The sequence below is a fragment of the Sphaerodactylus townsendi genome, linkage group LG07, assembly GCF_021028975.2.
Source record: "Sphaerodactylus townsendi isolate TG3544 linkage group LG07, MPM_Stown_v2.3, whole genome shotgun sequence".
NCBI classification, from domain to species: Eukaryota; Metazoa; Chordata; class Lepidosauria; order Squamata; family Sphaerodactylidae; genus Sphaerodactylus; species Sphaerodactylus townsendi.
Window position 1 is genome coordinate 67,849,694 of NC_059431.1, and position 13,807 is coordinate 67,863,500.

The window sequence follows — 13,807 nt, forward strand, 5'->3', positions numbered from 1 at the left end:
ATAGTTTACATATTTTTGATGCCAACAATGGCATATGTATATGTGTATTTTTACTTTCCCAAGTAAACTAAAGAGGAAGAATTTGAATATTATCTACTCAGTGAACTAAAAAATACTGCTTAGGATTGATTTAAACATTGTAACCCTTATTCAGAGATGAAAGTGATTCTGCATGATAACTTTCAACACAGGAGCCATTACGTTTGAAAACATGTGGATATCCCAACCACTAGCCTTGCCATTTGCCTCTCCACAGTGGGTAACCCTCTTTCTTTGGTCCTAATCCCTTGTCCCTGAAACTGAGGCGTTAGAATAAAAATGAGCAGAAAATGGTCTCCATAGTAACACTTCGGGAATTTCCCTATGCCACTATAGCAGTGATGGCGAACCTATGGCACGGGTGCCAGAGGTGGCACTTGGAGCCCTCTCTGTGGGCACGCACTCACAGAGTTTGTCATGTGGAGGGCAGAAAATCATCCCCCCCCACACACACACACACATCTAGGCTGGCTTGGGCCACTGAGAATGATGTGTGCACACCGCGGTGAGCAGGGAGGACTCGACTGGCGGGCCTGGTGCCTGTGCTCCAGGTGGCTGCTGCCCAAGGGGGGGGAGGGTGCAGAGGAGGCAGAGATGCTAGAGAGGCACAGAGCGGTGTGCATGGGACTTGCTGGAGGCTAGAGCAGGCTGGCCCCTGCTCGAGCAGGTAGGGCAGAAGAAGAGGGAGCCAACCTTTTTTTCTAAACTAAAACTTCAGCATTCAGGTTAAATTGCCGAGTTGGCACTTTGCGATAAATAAGTGGGGTTTGGGTTGCAATTTGGGCACTCGGTCTCAAAAAGGTTAGCCATCACTGCACTATAGTTTTCACTATAGAGATTAGGTAAAACTCGTAGAGTGTCATCCAGAAGTGATGTCATATTCTCCTAGAATTCTACACTCTCCAGGCACTGCTTTCCATATCTTCCAACCTTTGCTGAGGCAGTGCTCACAACCCGACCACCCATGTGGTGTCTTTATGCCAGAGTTGCATATTCACTATATCACTAGCGTAATTAACTGTGTAAGTGGAGATATGCATGCTATGAACCATTTTTGTAGGCCTTCAAATCAAATTGTCTGTGAAAGACTATGGGAATGCTTATAGCCTAGCTGACTTCCCAAGGAGAAATAACAATCCCGCATAGTAGTAGATATAAAAATGCAATGCCACAAGAAGACCAGAAAATATGGGGATGTTATGATGAAATACCCTGGCAGGATTCTGAGGCTAGTCCCATGCCCTGTGCTCAGAAGAAGAAGGAGGCACCATCAGGGGCAAGGGCATTGTCTACTGAAGTAGGCCTTACAACCATGTCAAGGAGGGAACTGTCCAAGTAGCTACCATATCCCGTTAATATCCCATAATGAGGAAAGTGTGGTCATGCACCAGAGGTTTGAACCAGAGAGCTTTTGCATTCCTGTGGTGGCAAAGAAGAGTATTCTCAGATTGAAGAAAGAGATAAAGGCCACCTAGAACAGGGAATTTAGGAGAACCTAGCTAACACTCAAAGGAGCCATTTTAGGACCCGATTTTCCACGGAAAAAAAAAAGAAAACACTTAGGAGCCACAAAATAATTTTTTTGAGGCGAATTTTAAAATAAAGAATAACACTGTATATATTGGGGTTTTTACCTTTTACTCAGCTCATTTCCTGAGAGAGCCCGGAATGGATCGCGTCCATGCCTGCTGCCACAGAGTGAGCAAGGAGAACCAGCGAGGCTCAGCCTACGCCCGGCCGCCCGGAGAAAGCGCCCGCCCCGCTCCAATGGGGCAGGCGAGGAGGGAGAAGCCCATGGCGCGGCCCAGCCCGACGCCCAGCGAGGCGGTTGAATAAGCCGCGCCGCCCTGCTGCCTTACTGCAGGCCGAACTGCAGAGATAAGACGCCAATGGCTGCAGAAGCTCGTGGAGCCACAGTGCAAGGGCAGAAGAGCCGCATGCGGCTCTCGAGCCGCAGGTTCCCTACCCCTGACCTAGAAAGATCATGCATGCTTGGCCAGGCCCTAAAGGAAGTAGTCAGGTACAGTCAAGGATGGTAAGAAAAAATGTAGTGAGTGGGGGAACTCAGCCAATTCCCACAAGCGTTACCTTGTTAACAGCATGCTAAGAGGAAGAAATGAAGTACTGTTGACTTGTTACCTCAGCTGTGGCATATTGACAAATCTCTACCTAGCGTTTTTTGGCGTAGTGCTACAGCAGCTTAACACATTTTTTTTCTAACACTAATATTTGTCTAGAGAAGAAAATGTGTATACTGACCCTTGGGAAGCACTTGTAACCCCCATGCCCAGAATGGATTGGCCCAGAATGGGTTGACCCAGTAAGGGGTGGAGACTCAGAGCAGCAGAAAGGCTGAAAGAGCTCTTTGCAGAAGACAAGGCTACCAGGCTCGGACCTTGATTTCTATAAGCCCTTAACACCTTGTTAAGGTAATTGCAATATTGTTGGGCACTACTGGGAAGGTAGTTGTTTGTTTTTGCTATGTTGTAAATGTTGGAGTTTATTGTTTCAGGGTTTCTTTTGTGGTTGTAATGGGTGAGAGTTCTCCTGGAGACCTTCATCATGTTGCAACCTGTTCATCAAGCCCTTGGAGTCTTCAGGAGCCAGCCAACTTGCAAAGAAGAATTGGACTTGGCAATATCAGTAGACTGTAAATAGAAGGACTTGAAATGCAACCTGAACAGGACCTTGAATTGTAACGTTAAATGTTGATGTTTTAAAAGTGTTAATTGTAAAGAAAAGTAAACCATTTTGTTGTTTAAAAATTGTTGTTGCAACTCATTCCAAGTACTGCCCCACAGAACTCACAAGCTGAGGTTTCACGCTTTTTAATTTTTTTTATTTTAAACACATGTACATGCAGAGATATATCTACAGCAAATGGCATCCAGGGCAAGCACTGAAATTGTACCCCGTCTGCCGGATAAATGAATATATTAAATGAAGCATTGATGCATAATATTTAATAGAGTGAGACCAGCTTCTTCTACAAAAATGCTGCAGAAGAGGGAATGAGCATTCAAGCTGCCAGCAGGATTGCCCTCTTCCCTTGGCAAAGTTGAGATCTGCCTGCCTTCATAAACACTTCTACCAAAATTAACAGGGCTTTAAACTAATTCACTTCTGTGGTTGCCAAATTCCTGCAGAAAAAATGTCCGATACCTTTAATACTGGTTTCATAGATATTAGGTTTATTAAAGAAATGGGACTTTTATTTCTCAAGGCAGTTGGCAAGCCTACATTTGCTAGACATTAATTTGAAGCTGCTTTATGCCAAATTAGGCGGAGGAGTTATATGCAGTTTTATTTTATTCTGTATATTTTAAATCTGTGCTTTGTAAGCCATCTCAAGCCATGAGGAATGATGAGATACAAACATATAAATCAAACAATAAATCAGACATTTAAATTAATTATCCATGTTTGATCCACCATCTATTCTGATTCTCTTCTTTTCAGAGACTAATATCTTTCCTAATACTGCTTCTTACCAAAGATCTGTGGTGCCCTGACCTGCATAGTCCAAGTTAACCCTATCTCGGAAATTAAGAGAGTTAGTTGTGGATGGGAGACTACCCAGGAAGTCCAGGATCAGTTCTACAGAGGCAGACAATAGCAAACCACCTCTGTTCATCTTTTGCCTTCAAAACATTAGTCATCATAAATTGGCTACTTGGTTGGGTTATACTAGATGTTGACTCTGAGCTCTTCTATATACAATCACATGCTTCCCTATAGAGAAACTGGCCCTCCTTGGATCACTGAATATTTATGGAGTAATTCTTTCAGAGTTTTATATTTGGCATTCGCTACTGGACTATTTTTGATTGCCAACATAGAATAAAATACTGTATTTGATTCTCTTTAATAGGTGACACATCATGGCCTTAAATATCAGTCAACATTTGATAGACAACTTGTCTTTTAATCCCTTGAACTAATTCCAATGCAGAGCTAATTCTTTTCCCATCACTACCACTTCTGCAGTGGAGTTTCATGCAGTCTAAGAATCCAAGGCTGAGTTCAGAGCAATGAATTGAGAGTCCTGCGCTATACCACAACTGTACAACCTCTTGGCTCCTTAGCAAAAAAATATTGCTCTAATTTTAGTTTGCTCTCAGCAAAGACAGACAGAGGTAATTCACTTTTTAAAAATAAATCAATGGACTTTCAATGGTCTTCCCTGCCCCCCCCCCACCCGCGCCCCGCCCCTTGTACCAGAAGTCTGTTGCCTGGGAATCATTGACTGTCTGACCTATGGGAAGGGGGACTACAGAAGGAGCCAAGACAGGAAAACCTAACATTCTTGGGCCCTCTCACCGTCACCTCCCCCCACCCTCAGCTTCAAGGGGGAGCAAAAGCCCAAGTGCAGAGTTGTTGGCTGGTAACAACAGCAGAGGTGGGCGGGCAACTGGCAATAGGAGAGAGCCAGCAGGCAAAAAAAGGCATCCTCCTGTCTCCCACCCAGCTGCTGAGCCCCATGGCAGCAGTCAAGAATGCTGCTGTGTTTTGGGCTTCCAGCTGCCACCAGGATGCCTCATCGCAGAGGTGTAGCAAGGCGGGAAAGTGCCCGGTGCTCGTGTGCGTCCTCTGCCCACGCCACGCCATGGAATGCCCCCAGAATGCCCTCACCACACCCCCACAGGGGTGTATGCCTGGTGCATTGCATGCACCACCCTCCCTTCCCCTTGGAGCTACGCCTCTGCCTTCTCGCTCACCTGCCTGCTTGCCTGCCAGCACAGTGGGCTGGGTAGGCAGTTAAGGAAGTAGCACTAAGTGCCTGGGCAAAAGAATCTGGTCACCTCCACTGGCCCTGCAGATTAGGGCAGCTTCTTCAGGCAGGCCGGTGCCAGGCTTGGGTTGGCCGCTTTGCAAAGGAGAAGACTACACAGAAAAGGGGATGTCTACATAAGTTGGCATGTCATCACAAAAAACAGAAGATATGAAATAACCTGATGAATAGCTCTGTATAACTCAAAGCTTAGCAGCCTGCAATTAATATACAAGATACATCCAGTGAAATGTATTCTGGCAGATGTGAGTGTATATTAGTTTGAATTTCAGCTTTCTAGTACACACTAGATCTGCCCCCAGAGCTTTGCTTAATATAACCCTGGCTCATTTTTAATTATAGATGTTATCTTTGTGTTCTGTTCACATCAAAGACATTTTAACAGTAGCTTCTAAGGCTTGGTATCTCATTGTTTACAAAGAAAGTAACTGGTTGAAAACTTCACATGTCACATCACTTTTTATCACCAGGAACAGCTCTGGCATTTCAAGTGATGTTTATCAGCTCTATTGTGATTCAAAGACGCAGGTCAGTCATATTCTACCCTTTGCCTAAACTTCACAAATTGGGCAAAAATGTTCAAGGGAGTTAAAAAAATAATCATTGATCCTTCTAGGAATTCATTTTGGTTTGTGCAGTATCTTGGCACAGAGGATGCTCAAACTGCACCTTCTCAGTTAATGTAAAACTGTAATTCCAGAGTGACAGAAACAAAGGCAAAATCATTTTTATTTGTCAAGAAATCATGCTCCTGTTTCAACAAAATAAAAACCTGACTACTATTTGCAACTTCTGAGCTCCTAGTTCTGAGGTTAGAGGTGATTTTTCTAATGCTTCCAAATCTTCAGAAAGGGATGCTTTATGTGGTCTTGTATGCTTTATAGACCTCTCCCTCTTAATTTTCATATATTCTCCTTGATTTCTCATCTCTCTTTTTTCCATCTTGAGCCCTCTTTTCTGCCCTTGCCAAGCAATAATCACTCCCCTCTCACAACACAGCACCTCAACACTATGCTGCCTGATTGAATAGAGCACCTTCACTTGCAATGACACCAGCTCTAAATCTGTACCTTGTACAAATATCTGACTAAGTGACATGGATTACCACCCAAAATGTCTATCATAGTAGTTGATATACTGAGGCCACAATCTTACTCCATGTATTCCAGTTATTCCATAAAAGTTATACTAGTCCAAGTAATGTGAAGATTTCAGCTTCTTGTACTGCACACACCTGAGCATAAAGCACTAATAAATTAAATGGAGGCTCGTTGGAACATCCAGGGAGTATCCATTAAAAGGCATAATGATAATTTAAAAAAATAATTTAACTGCTGAGCCATTGAGTTGTTTTCTATGAGGCAATAAGGCCTTCTCAATGAAATCATTTACTGAAAGTTTAAAATAACAGGTTGTAAATAACTTCTTTCCTTTGGAATCTAATCACAGTTGGTCTTTAGTAACTGCTCAGAGCCTTTCATGAAAATGTTGCAAAAAGAGTTCATTTAATGTTCCTGTAACATTCTTTGATTTTTCTCTATGACTCCTAGTAAAGCCATTAAAAGCTTCCCACTTGCCTTAGATCTAGTTCGTACAATACCAGCTTTCTCCCCATGAGCATTCCTGATTAACCACAGTACCTAATAGAAAACCATGAACCAGATTGCACAGTCAGCAGTTTTACCTGAGTGTGTACCCGAGGATAGTTGGAGCATTCAAGGGGTCAATGCAAACTATCTCAAAAAATTGACTTTTGTACTAGGATATGAGTGACTCCAGGTTTATTTATTTATTTATTTATTGGTTGGATTCATCCCCGAAGGGCTCAAGGCGGCTCAGATCCCTAGGTTTGCCACAGAGGCTTGCTGGGTGACTTTGACCCATCACATATTCTCAGATTACCTTACTTCACAGAATTGTCATTAGGATAAAATGAGGTTAAGATAAATGTTGTTGGGATAAAATGAGGACAATATAAGTGCTCCGGGATTTAAATGAAGTAAAGGAAAAACATACAAATAGTGTCAACCTACAAAGGTTTAATTGGCAATACACCAAAAATGATACTAATACAACTGTGGCGTTCTGCCTCCGCCCCTTCATCTGTGGGCCGTGTGACCTTCCCGCCTTCCCTGACCTGGGGGTTGTTAGCCCCAGTCACTGATGTTTCCAATTGGCCCTGTGGGCCAAACAGCAATTGTGCCCGCAGGGTGGCCAGCCAGGGCATCCATCCACAGCCACGCCCTGATTTCCCCCCCCCTTGGGTCTCTGGTGCCCATGGGAGTGCCTAGGCATCCTCCCCCTCATTGGCATTCCCTCTGCATCCTACCCATTCTCTGTCCCTGTCACAGGCTCCCTCTCGCCACTCTGTTCCTCCATCCTCCCCTCCATTACTTCCCCAGGTTTCCTCCTTCCCCTCTGTTTCCATCCACTCTCCCATCCCTGAACGCACCTCCTCTCCCGCCTTATATGCCTTTTCCCCCTCAATTTGCCCCATCTTCTCCCCAGCTGCTGCGCTCGTCCAGCTCTGGCATCATGCCCCCCTCCTTAGCCAGCTCAGCTGTGGGCTCTGCTGGCTCAGCTGCGGCGTGGGCCTCCACCTCATGCCCTGATGCCGGGTCCAGCCACGGCCACCTCATCCAAGGACAGCTGGTCTCCCGACCCGTCAGGGTGGCAGCGGGCCTGTCCTTCCCCCCCCCCAGCTCTGCGACGAGGCGGGAAGTCCAGACTCGGTGGGCCCGGGGACAGGGGCTGCGCCCGAACCCGAACAACAACATTACAAAATATGATATTAATGGCCCAATCTAGGTTGGGGGTGCAAATTGTCTCCTGGCTGCAGTGTGGGCTTGTGCCAGCAGAATTGCCATCCCCACAACACTTGCTACAGCAGAGGGCAAAATGCAGTGGGGACATGCCAAAGGCATTCCCACGGGTGGAGCCGATTGTAGTTGGTTTTCACCTGCCCAATAGCAGTGGTGGAGCTACAAGGGGATAGGGGGCATATTGCACCAGGTGCGTGCCTGGAGTGTGTGGAAAACTGCCCCCAACCTTGCCCCTCTTCCCCCTTGCACTGCCTTGCCAGGCTGGCCAGTTTTCAGCCGGCAGAAAGCTGTTTTCTGCTGGCTGGAAAAGATGAGGGGGTGGAGTTGTGGGGGGCGGAAAACAGAGTGCGCCTCAGCAACACTTCTTCCCAATAGTGACATTCTGCTAATGTTACAGGAAAATATACAGCAGCAGATGTTCAGCACTGTAACCTAGAACTTTAGTCAAGGATCTCATGTCCAATTAACACTTTTAAATTGAGGGAGTTTTATATGCCTGGTACATTAAGTTACCAATCTCAACATTTGGCCTGGAGTCCTTCTGAAATTACAACTAATCTCTTAACTATAAAGATGTGTTTCCTTAGAATAAAGTGCAGCCTTGGAATGCAGACTATATGGCATCACATCCTGACTTTGATCTTTCCACTAATCAATCTTCACCCTCTCTCAGTCTCCAGTCAGTCATCACCCCCAAATCTCCAGGAATTTCCTAAATCAGAGTTGCCAATCTTACTAGGAGTGCATTATGACAAAACTCCTCTTTTTAAAGATTTTTTTTTTACTCACACACATTAACCCTCACTATCTCTGTTGAAACTGATAACTTGTTATGACACCATTGCCCACTAATTATGATGGATCCCTTATTTTCTATTTAAAAGTCAGAAATATATGGCACTCAAAAGGCTTTCTGAAGACAGACAACTAAAGAGTCCACAAACTCAGGTTGCAATTAGCAAGTTTCTGCAACCTTTTAGAAAAGTCACAGAAAACAACCCGTGAACTAGTCATTAGTGCAAGACTCAAGGGCAGTGGCACAACCACTGTTACCAGCAGGAGAATATTGCCCGTCCTAGTCCCCATCAAGTTATGGATGTTTCTTTGAAACTCACAAAATATTTTCTTTACTTGAAGGAAGCAAGATAACCAGGATATGGAATGTATCTAATTTTATCTATTTATGTCAGTAGCAGGATTATTGCTGCAATAAAAACTAAAAGATCTCTCTATAAATGTTTAAGATGTCATATAAGTTGGATCGATAAAAAAAACTTGGAATCAGCAAATAAAGCATGCCAAGTCTCCAGTCTAATGCTTTCCTGACCTTGAGCTTTCTCTGTAAAATGATATAAAATAGATTTGTTGTACTTTATTTCAGCAACATGTGAAGAAACCCAGATAGCATTTGGAAAGTATGTAGAGGTGAAAAATCCAATGTAAATATTGTGATACCTGCAGCATTTATAGAAAATGAAGATGACTTCCAATTTCCAAGTTCATATTTCAGTGACTGAATTTTTTTTACACAATGCTGTTATTCTTTTATATTTCTTTGTTGTTCCTTTAGGACATTCAATAAATAATGAAATAGGGTATGGGTTGAAGGGCCAACCAGAAACGTACTACTATGACCCTAATTTTGTTGTTTTTGTTTTTTAAGATTAGCACAGCAGAATGAAAATAAAAAGGAAAAAAAACTTGTCTTATAAAATATTATGTGTTGTGTTCAGCACATAAAACAAAACCTTCAAATTTAACTTCTGATCTTTGTATCTGTTTTGCTAGCGGTTAAGGGACTAAGGCAGGGGTCTGCAACCTTTTACGCTCAAAGAGCCTTTCAGACCCATTTTCCACAGAAAAGAAAACACATAGAGCCGCAAATACTTTTTGACATTTAAAATGAAGATAACACTGTATATATATATTTTTACCTTTATGCTTTGTATAAAACAATTATAGTGTGTTGCTTATGAAATCCATGAAGTGCTACAGAGAAAAATATTTTTATTTATGTAAAGAACACATTTTTAACATTTTGAACTTTTTAAAGAAAATAACTAAAAATTAACAAAAAACACATCACCCCCTCCCCTCCCAAACGGTGGACAGACCCCCCCACACACACACACACGGATCCCAGCCAAGAAGGCTGCCTTGTGCCTGCCCTGTCCCCTGGGTGCTCTGGGAGTGTTTGGCCCGCTCGACGGGCAGCGGCGGCTTCAGCACTCCTTCCCTCCATGGCAGAGCTGAGTTCCCCAGCTCTGCCATGGTGGGAAAGAGGCTGCAGAAGCCACCGCTGCCCATCAGGCAGGCCAAACGCCCCCCAGAGCAGCCGGGGACAGGGCAGGGAGACTGGCGCCCAGGCCACCCCCTCCCTCCCTCCCTCCCAAACGGCGGATGGACACACACACCCGCGAATGATCGCAGCCATGAAGGCTGCCTTGCACCTGCCCTGCCCCCACCTAGTCTGGGGAGCGTTTGGCCTGCTCAACGGGCAGCAGCCGCTTCTGCAGCCCTCCTTCCCTCCATGGCAGAGCTGAGAGTTCCCCAGCTCTGCCATGGCGGGAAAGAGGCTGCAGAAGCTGCCGCTGCCCATCGGGCGGGCCAAACGCCCCCCAGAGCAGCCGGGGATAGGGCAGGGAGACCGGCGCACAGGCCACCCCCTCCCAAACGACGGACGGACACCCGCCGGCTGCCGCTTTTTCTCTCCCTCTTTGCAAAGGGGGGGATTCCCCACGCTCCCCAGGAAGGGGCCGGGAGCCGCACCACAAGCTCAAAAGAGCCGTTTGAAGCTCGCGAGCCGCGGGTTCCCGACCCCCGGACTAAGGGAAATGGCATGGGCTCATGCTGATGTGAGTCCCCACTTCACTGGCGCAAGTGGCCAATACACTGACAGAGGGGGCATAGAGGGTGGCCAGTAGTAGGTGATTCACCGTTGAGTAGTGCCTGACCTGGAAGCAGGGTGAGTCCTCCAAACTGCACCAGCCTAAACCTGGCTATTGGCAAGACTTTCAATTGCCGCTGAAAATGATAGATGTGACTCAGATGAAACAAATATTATTATTTCTTCAACATACTTATTGCACTAATCACATTTTTGTATAATTTTGGAAGAATCAGGAAAGTCTCAGATAAAGAGGAGTGGTCATATCCCACCATCATCTCAGATCTTCCTGGCCAAATCTACTTAAGAAAGGCAAGAGATTTAAGACATATTCCTCAAGAATAACAGTGTCAAAAAGTTTCAGAATAAATCATGGATAAGATTGCCAACACAATGTGGAAATTGTTGCAGATCTGGTGGTAGAGCTTAGCAGGGACGTAGCTTTAGATTTTTTATGGGGGGGTTCGGGGTGGGGCCACACACCCACCCGCCCCTAGGGCATGGCCACGCCTTCCCAAGCCCCACCCCTAGCCTAGCGCTTTTAAAAGCAGCTCTCTGAGGTCGGCGATGGCAGACTGCCCTGTCCTGCCCTCCCCTGCCCCTCCCCTCTGGGCAGAGGCATAGAGGGAAAATGGAGCCCCGTGCAAAATCAGAGTTTTGCGCCCCCCCCTCCCCCGGGCAGCCGCTGTGATGCTGGAATCCACCCCCAAACAGCATCACTTTCAATGGTGTTTAAACTAGAGAGCCCAAATTCTCCTTTTAAATCCACCTTAAAGGGAGAATCCGGGGTCCCCAGTTAAACAACATTGAAAGCGATGCTGTTTTGGGGTGGATTATCCCCCACCCTGAAACAGCATCACTTTCAATGTGGCATAGTGGTTAAGAGCAGGTGCATTCTAATCTGGAGGAACCGGGTTTGATTCCCTGCTCTGCCACTTGAGCTGTGGAGTCTTATCTGGGGAATTCAGATTAGCCTGTGCACTCCCAAACAAGCCAGCTGGGTGACCTTGGGCTAGTCACAGCTTCTCGCAGGGTGTTTGTTGTGAGGGAGCAAGCCCCCATCTCCTATTAGCTCCTATTGGAAACAATGGAGTATGGGGGCACCCCCTTTGGGAGTCCATAGCTTTGGGCTCCCTGGACCAAACTTCACAAAACCTGGGTGGTATCAATAAGAGCCTCTACTGATAGTACATCCCAGGTTTGGTGAAGTTTGGTTCAGGGTGTCCAAAGTTATGAACCCTCAAAGGTGTAGCCACATCTCCTATTAGCTCCCATTGAAAACAATGGAGGATGGGGGCACCCCCTTTGGGAGTCCATAACTTTGGACCCCCTGAACCAAACCCCACCAAACCTGGGCAGTATCATCAGGAGAGTCCCCCAGACAATCCCTGAAAGTTTGGTGCTGCTAGCCCAAACAATGCGCCCCCTGCAGGCCACAAACCAAAAAAGCACTAAGATGTTTTAAAAACCCACAAACGGAGGGGTGGAGCTTCGGACATGAATGGGGGGTTCAAACCCGAGAACGCCCCCTTACCTACGTCCATGGAGCTTAGGAAGGATAGGATTTGGAGAGGGGAGAGTGCTCCATGAGGTATAATGCCACTGAGTCCACCCTCCAAAGCATTCATTTTATACAGGGGAGCTGATCTTTCAGATCTAGAGATTAGTTGTAATTCCAGATCTGCTGGACCCACTTTGAGGTTGTGAACCTTACTCATGGAATGTGTTAGTATAGGAACAGAAGAGAAATTTGCAGTCAGGAATGGAGGAGGAGGAGGAGTTTGGATTTATACCCTGCTTTTCTCTCCTGTAAGGAGACTCAAAGGGGCTTACAAACTCATTTCCCTTCCTTTCCCAGCAACAGACATCTTGTGAGGTAGGTGTGACAGAGAGCGTGTTGAGAGGGAACTGTGCTGACTCAAGGTCACCCTGCAGGAATATAGGAGAGGGAAAACAAATGCTCACCAGATGATAGCCCGCTGCTTAGGAGGGCTCCTAATTCAATTTAAGGAAGGCCAAGAGTCTGCAGAGACATCCAACTATGAAATCCTAATCAACACTCAACATATACCATTTATTCTACTGATTACAATTTGTATCACATTGTCATCAACCAGGAGTAGGGGATAGACTATGACAAAACAAATTTTCTGAGTTAAAAGCTAGACTTTTAGAGCCTAAAATCATAAATGGGTCCTTGAAGGTAGGAAATTTGAAAAACTGGTTGAAGATGGGATAGCAACCAGGAAATCAAGATCTGATTTTGGGCGGGTGTCATATGAACATTCTTTAAGGATAGCAGAAGTTTCAGTTATACTCAGCTGTGGATCCCAAGGTTTAAATCTCAGCCAAGACTGGCATGGAACCAAACTGCATCAATGAACAGTTCAAAAACAAACTATCAAAGAAAAGTACAAAGCAAACTCTTGTCTCCAAATTAATGTTCTCAATGATGGAGTGGATTTCATAATAACAGAGACTGCCAAGGACTTACCAGAAACACCAGTTTTATTTTGTATTATTTAAGTAATTGATAGGCTCTGGTTAGTATTCTAACAAGATCCCTTTACCAGACTAATATGTATTGTTTTTCATTCTATCCTTTTCAGCTGTGCATGATGAAAGTACACTGATGAAAAAGGGGTTACCATTTGATATATAGTATCAAATCCTGCAAAAGTTTATTACAATCTGGGAGATGAGAAATAAGTTGTCATTTGAATTTCACCCACGCAAGGATCAGAGCACACACTGAATACGAAAAGAGAATTTGATAGCTACAAATAAGTAAAACATCACTGTGGCCAAAGGTTAATCATGCATAGTCAAACTGTTATGAATTCTACAGAGTTCCAAGTTAATAGAAGTAAACAGGTGTTTTCAGTATTTGTGAATCAGAGTACAGGCAGATTAGGAAAGCCATTTCTTGATTCCATCTGCAACATAGTAGTAACATAATCATATTCTGTTGTTGTGATCTGTTTTCAGATGCTCTCTATGATTCCCACAATCTTTATTTAGGTTTGATCTAGAAAATGTTGCTAGATTAACTGTTCTGAAGTTGTGAAGTTATTTTCTGCAATATTTGGAACTGTTTCCTCTCATTGGCTTGTTTGCATTTTCCATGCATCAGATCTCTTGTTCTGTATTTATACACACTTTTACATGGCAGGATGCTGTCCTTTTGGTGGCAACCCCCTGAATATGAAACAACCTCCCCAGGGCAATGTGCCTGGCCCCCTTGCTTTGAGTGTTGCCAACCTCCAA